This window comes from Callorhinus ursinus, unplaced genomic scaffold (genome assembly GCF_003265705.2).
Source record: "Callorhinus ursinus isolate GAN/ISIS: 27379988/994484 unplaced genomic scaffold, GSC_fseal_2.0 scaffold18, whole genome shotgun sequence".
Classification (NCBI taxonomy): domain Eukaryota; kingdom Metazoa; phylum Chordata; class Mammalia; order Carnivora; family Otariidae; genus Callorhinus; species Callorhinus ursinus.
In genome coordinates, this window is record NW_027397080.1 from 3,694,515 (window position 1) to 3,701,865 (window position 7,351).

The 7,351-nt window shown below is 43.6% G+C and overlaps 1 long non-coding RNA gene across 1 annotated transcript; it reads right to left on the reverse strand.

Annotated features, from left to right (window-relative positions):
- Window positions 1-939: 939 nt before the first annotated feature.
- LOC141374409 (uncharacterized) lies at window positions 940-6,181 on the reverse strand. Its single transcript, XR_012381262.1, has 3 exons — window positions 5,964-6,181; window positions 4,152-4,288; window positions 940-1,052 (listed from the first exon to the last, which is right to left on the reverse strand). It is a non-coding gene; the product is annotated as an uncharacterized lncRNA (long non-coding RNA).
- Window positions 6,182-7,351: the final 1,170 nt, after the last annotated feature.

Below are 7,351 nucleotides of genomic sequence, written 5' to 3' on the forward strand. Positions count from 1 at the left end.
TTATGCTCATAGCAATAGTACCTAACAAGCAGGATCTACATGAAGTATCCTGGAAGGAAACATCTAGCAGGTGATACAAGCCAGGAGAGAAAGCAAGAAGCCTCTATCCTGGATTCAGAATGCACCTCTGATCACTGAAGTCCCTCTCACTGACACATTCACCAGCCAGACTCTGGACCTTCTCTGAATCTATACTATTTGGCACATCTATCTAGACTTGGCTACTTGTCTGCTTGGATTTTTGTAACTTAATTGCTTTTTCTCTGACTCTTTTGTTCTCCTTAGGCTTGACCCCATGCCAGACCGACTATCTTCATTTACCTCTTTGAGCCTCAGATTTGCTCATTTCTCAGACAGGGCTAGAATAATCCATGGCAAACAGGGTTGAGAATGAGGTATACATGTGAAAGCATTTAATATTCATTCTCAAATATTTATGGAGCACCTGTCTGTAGAAAAAATGACATATGAAATACAATCTTCGCCCTCCAGGATCTCACTGCTGAGTTGAGATACAGAATAGACAATACAAAAAGACAATAGTGATACAGTGTTAAAGAAGCTATGAGGCATGCACAATCTCTTTGGGATCACATAGGAGGAGAGTGTCTACTAAAAGCTGACCCAGGAGTGCCTGGGTGGCTCAGTTGGTTGGGCGTCCTACTCTTGATCTCGGCTCGGGTCTTATTCTCAGGGTCATGAGTTCGGGCCCCACTTGATCTCAGGGTCGTGAGTCTGGGTCCCAAACTGACCCAATGAAGAGCAAAGCTGGCCAAGAGCAGTCTCAGGGTCTGCTGCTCTGGTGCAGCCAATGAGCTTCTTTGCCACAGGCCACCATGAAGCCAAGTGCAGCCTACAGCTACACGAAGATGAAGAGAGAACACAATAACCTTGGCAACTAGGCTTCATATGAAGGACACGACAGAAGCATGCATCTTACCTCTCTGTGAATCCGGATGCTCCTTATGATATGCTCTAAGAGGCCGACCTGCTGTGTAAGACGGAAAGTGGTTTCCTGCAATTGCCTATTTTCTTTATCCAGAAGAAGTACGCTAAGAATGGGATAGATCAGAGGAATAACTAAACATTTCTGGATCATTACTAAAAACTCAAAACTATGTCCCACTTACCACTAGCTCTGGGTCTTAGCCCACTCCCCAGATTATGGAACCAACTTTGGCAGAATAATTCCCACCATGTTCCAAGACCAAGTAGAAATTAATAAGCTTTTGGCCTGTACAGAGTCATTAAAAACATATTGAGAACAGAGACATATCATATGCAAGAGTATGGAAGGGAAGGCACAATTCTAGCCCTTGAGAAATCTGACAAAGGATATGATCCCATTTAGGGGTGGGGCTGAAACAAGAGACTGCATCCCTTCAAATATTGTAGCTACACAGCCTGCATCTAGTTCTCATCTCATACAGTCATCCCATACTTTTGGAATAGTAGTAGTAGTAACAGCAGCAACAACAGTAATAGTAATAGTAGCAGCAGCAGCAGCAGCAGTAGTAGCAGAAGCAGCAGTAATAGTAGCAGCAGCAGTAGTAGTAACAGCAGCAGCAATAGTATAGTAATAGCAGCAGTAGTAGTAATAGTAGTATTAGCAGCAGTAGCCACAGGAGCAGTAGTAATAGTAGCAGCTGCAGCAGTAGTAATAGTAGCAGCAGCAGTAATAGTAGTAATAGTAGTAGTAGCAGCCACAGCAGTAGTAGTAATAGTAGCAGCCACATAAGTAGTAATAGTAGTAGCAGCAGCAGTAACAGTAGCAGTAGTAATAGTAGCAACAGCAGCAGTAGTAGCAGCAACAGCAGTAGTATAGTAGTAGTGGCAGTAGTAGCAGCAACAGCAGTAGTAATAATAGTAGTGGCAGTAGCAGCAGCAGCAGTAATAGCAGTAGTAATAGTAGCAGCAGCAGTAGCAGCAGCAGTAGTAATAGTAGTAGTGGCAGTAGTAGCAGCGGCAGTAGCAGCAGCAGTAGTAATAGTAGTAGTGGCAGTAGGAGCAGTAGCAGTAGCAGCAGCAGTAGTAATAGTAGCAGTGGTAGTAGCAGCAGCAGCAGTAGCAGCAGCAGTAGTAATAGTAGTGGCAGCAGTAGTAATAGTAGGAGCAGCAGCAGTAGTAGCAGCAGCAGTAATAGTGGTAGTGGCAGTAGGAGCAGCAGCAGTAGCAGCAGCAGTAGTAATAGTAGCAGCGGCAGTAGCAGCAGCAGCAGTAGCAGCAGCAGCAGTAGCAGCAGCAGTAGTAATAGTAGCAGTGGCAGTAGCAGCGGCAGTAGCAGCAGCAGCAGCAGCAGCAGTAGTAATAGTAGTAGTGGCAGTAGGAGCAGCAGCAGTAGTAGCAGCAATAGTAATAGCAGCAGCAGCAGCAACAGTAGTAGTAATAGTAGTAGTGGCAGTAGGAGCAGCAGCAGTAGCAGCAGCAGTAGTAATAGTAGCAGCAGCAGTAGCAGCAGCAGTAGTGATAGCAGCAGCAGTAGTAATAGTAGTAGTGGCAGTAGGAGCAGCAGCAGTAGCAGCAGCAGTAGTAATAGTAGCAGCAGCAGTAGCAGCAGCAGTAGTAATAGTAGTAGTGGCAGTAGGAGCAGCAGCAGTAGTAGCAGCAGTAGTAATAGCAGCAGCAGCAACCATTTACCACGGCCTTACCATGTGCTTAGGCACCGTGCCCTACCCACAGAGTAAACACTTAAACCTGCTCATGTGTTGGCTCATCTGATCCTTGCGACAACCCCATGAGATGGATATTGTTATGGAGCCTATTTTAGAGATGAGGAAACTGAAGCCCAGAGAAAAGCAATTGGTTTCAGGACATAAAACCAGAAAGTGGTAGAGCTGAGATGCCAATCCAGATCTTTCCGATATCTAAGCCTGAGTTCCTAAGCACTACACCAGGCTCACTCCCCAGGGCCACAGTGTATTTGGGACACATGATGGTACAATAGCGTTGATCAGAGATTTGTGTTTGAGTTCGGGTTCTGCCACATACGAGCTGTGTAACCCTTGGCAAATTACCACATCTGAGCCTCAGTTTTTTCATCTGTAAAAGGAAGCAGCATCCTGTAGAAGAAACTTAACTCCAAGGAAAACATACAAGTCCAATCCAGATGGCCAAAAGGTGTCTTTAGGAGGGCAAGAGGGGAACATCATTAATGTCAAGGCTTGGGTAATAAGTCAGTTGTGTTGGGAATGTCAGAATCAATGACCTAGCTTGAGAAGGGCAATGGCTCATATAGACTATATAAAAGGGGAGACACAGACAGTACAAGAGATCATCAGAGACTCCCCAGCCCTGCCCTGAGAAGTGTGTGCCCACAACAGCAGAAAGGAGAGTTCCAGTCTGCTGGACAGATCTCCCCCACAGACTGTGGTGCTTTGGGCTCTAGGGCCAAGCTACTGAGGCCAAGCACACACTGCTCTGTCACTGACTAGGCTGCCCGAGTTCCTGAGCGTCTCTAGACCTTAGCTTTCTCATCCATAAAATAAGGCTGATCCCAGAGCTTCCCTCATGGGATTGGTGTGAGGATTGATGAGAGAGAGAGAGAGTTTAGAACAATGCCTAGCACATTGTAAGTGCTTAAAAAATGTTAATCATTATAGTTATTATTGGTGACTCTACATGTTAAGATCAAACCGCTCTCATTGCCCTAATTCGTGCTCCAAGAAAACTTTTCATTGTAACTGGAGTTTCCTAATAGAGGAGAGAGCACTTGGGCTGGTTGATATGTGAATTCTTCTCTGTTGGGACCATTTCTCATTATAAATTAATACAATTGGCATCCTATAGGTTTCATGAATTTAAGTCACTAGGTATGAGCCTGTTCCTCTCTTGATCTACCTTGATTCCAGAGGTATCAGATGATAAAAGTGAGTGTCAACACATAAAGTGACAGGCCAGAATGAGCACAGCTAGGTCCTCAGTCAGGCAATGCCTATGTGCAAGAGCCCAACTGAGTAGCTGACCCACCTCCTCCATGATCTTTTTCTCGTTAACTTTATAACATTTGCATGAATTGCTGAAAACAGCAGGCAGCAGAGCAATAGTTATGAGATGGGCTGCAAACCCAAAGGACTGTCTCTGGAACAATCTCTTTTTTGAGGGAGAAACATCTTTGCAGAGTTCATTGGCTCCTCGGGCAGGACCACACCTACCTGTTCTGGACTGAAGATATTACCCGTTTGTTGCTGTGGATTAATTCTTCTTGCTCTGTGAGTTGTTTCAGAAGTTTCCTTTTCTCTAGGAGCAGTGTGTCATTTTGAGCAGTGACTTCTTCCTGGAATGCCTTCTCCTAGAGATAAGAAGCCCCTCATTACCACAGCAGGAGGAAGAATTACGAAGTTGACAGCAAATTTCCCTTCTTTACTTTTCCTCTCCCGCCCCCTAGTCTGTTTTCACCTGTTTGCTGACATTGTCAGCTAGACAGTTCTTCCGTTTATTTTGGTTATTTTAGGTCTTATATTTTTTTTGAACAATTAATCATTCTCCCGGGTTAACATTTAAAAATACCTGAGCACTCCACTTCCAATAAGGTCCCAAGCCTTTCATGTGTATTCTAATACCATAGGTATATCAAATCACTACCAAATGCAACTGAATTCCCCGAAGCTCCAGTCTGACATTTTTACATATAATACAACTCCATCTGCATTGGGGTGATAGTCTTTTTAAGACAAAGGGAGGAGATGGAAATTTAGCTCCCATACTTGGCAACCAGCATCAGGATCTCAGTTGCCTTGGCCAATGAAGCAGGTAAGCCAGCTACTGAGAATATCCTTGCAGTGATCATGCTAAAGAGACTTCTAACTTGACACCATGTCTCATTTTCTACCAACAATTTTCCCAGAAAGCAATAGCTAGTGAAGTTATAGCTAAAATGATAAAGGAGTGATCTGGTGAAAAAATACTAATGTTCTTATATTGAAAGAGTCAGTAGCTATTAATAAATTATACTGTGGGTGAGGAGTTTAGAAGCTCAAAAGTGTAGAATTGCCCTCCTCATTTCACTGATGCCCCGTCATTGATAAGTCCTTCAACCTTCTGTGTTTGTGCCCCACCTGCCAAAGGCAGGAGTGAGTGGGGATGGGAGAAGCAGAATGAGCTGCTGGCAGATGGTGAATCACAGAGTTAAGAGGGGCAACTTTCTTTCTTTTAAATAAGGCACTAATACAGATCATCCAGAAAAGACTCCATCTATTATTCAAGAATTGTAAGAAAGGATATTACATTATGTTCCGAAACAAACCACTCCAGATTTTAAAGTCCCGCAGCCAGGACCCTTCAATGTCTAACAATAGTCTTGTCTGCTCTTATTTAAATACATTTTTGGTGAGGATTGAGAACAGAAGCAGTCATCCCACCAATACTACTCTGCTGTTACAACTGGATTAGAAAGGAAACCAGATGGGGCAGGCTACTGACACTCTGCCCTTTGGAAATGTCTTATTTTTTTTTTTTGGAACCAGAAAATCAGGACACCTGCTCTAATAAAAGGATAAAATATTTGGGAAATCTGGTTTGGATGTTTACAACAGTCAGGAGACTCAACTGGCTCACTGTATAAAGAGAAGGGTGAAGGAACGAAATCCAAAAAAAAGTGCCATTACTTTCTGGAGACTTGGTGCTTGGAAGGTGAGTCTAGCTTTTTTATGCTCGTGGCTCTGGTCCACGGGCCCTAAAATAAGTAAAACCAGGACCTCCAGGTGTGTACCACTGTGGCATTAAAAGATCTCACATCAGTCTTCTCTAGGCTAAGTATCTCCTATTCCATTAACAATTCCTCTCATGAACTATACATCTACCACTCAACATGTTTCTAAGAGAGCTTACACTAAAAGAGAAGAGAAGAACATCTCTGGAAAGTTGTCTGTGTCAGGTGCCACCTCAGGCATTTCCTATTTTAACCGCACAAAAGCCTCGTGAGGTGGGGATTAGTTCTGCCATTTCATGGACGAGGAAAATGATACCTGGAGACTTGGGCCAGGTCACAGAACTATGAAGTGGCAGGTCTAGATTTTGCATCTGTCTATGGCCAAACCCCCCAGCAGCCTTCAAGGGCAGTGAGCAAAGAGACCAACTGCTCTTCCTTAGCCTCTGCTCATTTGCCATCTCTCCTGGATATCCGTGGTTCTCTGGGTAGATGTGTCCGTTTCCCAGGGCTGCTGTAACAAATTACCACAAACTGGAAGGCTGAAAACAAAAGGAACAGGTTTTCTCACATTTGTGGAGGCTATAAGTCTAAAATTGGAGTGTTGGCTGGGTAAGTTCCTTCTGGGGGCTCTATGCCTCTCTCAGCTTCTGGAGTTTACAAGCAACCCCGGATGCTCCCTGGCATAGCTGCATCCCTCCAATAGCTGCCTCTATTGTCACGTGGCCTTCTTCCCCTGTGTGTGTCTACGTGGGCCTGCTCTTCTTATAAGGACGCCAGTCATATAGGATTTAGGGCCAACTCTAATCCACCATGAGCCCATCTTAATTAATTACACCTGCAAAGACCTTATTTCCAAATTAGATCCCATTCTGAGGTTCTGGATAGACACGAATTTGTGGAGGACACTATTCAACCCAGTACAGTCAGGAAGAAAGAAGTAGGGGGCTGTTTCTATCATGTAAGCCAAACAGTGGAAGGCAGGCAGTACAAAAGAGTGGTAATGTAGAAGTAGGCTTCTAGTTCTTGTGTGCCCACCAACCAGGATTGCTACTTTCTTCTATAGTACTTTTCATGTACTTTTCTGAATTGTGAGTCTAACCTAGATCTGAGTCTTTAAAGTTTGACAATTTAGTACCCAAAGAGAAGGATACTGCAAAATCCAACTTATTTTCCTCTCTCACTATAGTGTGGAGAATCAGGAGGATTTTTTTTTTAAACATTGGTTAAACATCTGTTATAATCCAAAAATGTTTTATTGTGTGTAGTCTAGAATTCTTAACCATCCCATAATAGCCCATGGAATGACTGAAATTGCATGAATTCTTTTGGGATCCTTGGCACATATATAGAAATGAGTATTTTAGGAGTGAGCACAGAGTTTTCAAAATTCTGATGGGCTAGGCATCTCAAGAAGGGAAAGCATTACTGGCCTAGTCAGTTGCTCTCCACTTTGAATTCGTGTAGTTTAATGATCTCAAGACCATTCTGCAGTTGATTCCATGCCATTTGTCTCATTTTCCTCCTACCTACCAGTAAGTCACAGGGGCAATGGGACAAAGATGAAGAAGACGTGGATATTTAGAAAAAAAGCCTACAGACACTACACAAGGACTGATAAATAGAGGTCACCAATTTTCACTGCCATTTAAAACTGACAGAAGTTTGAGGCAAAACGAGGGCTATGTGAAGTAGGAATGAGTTACA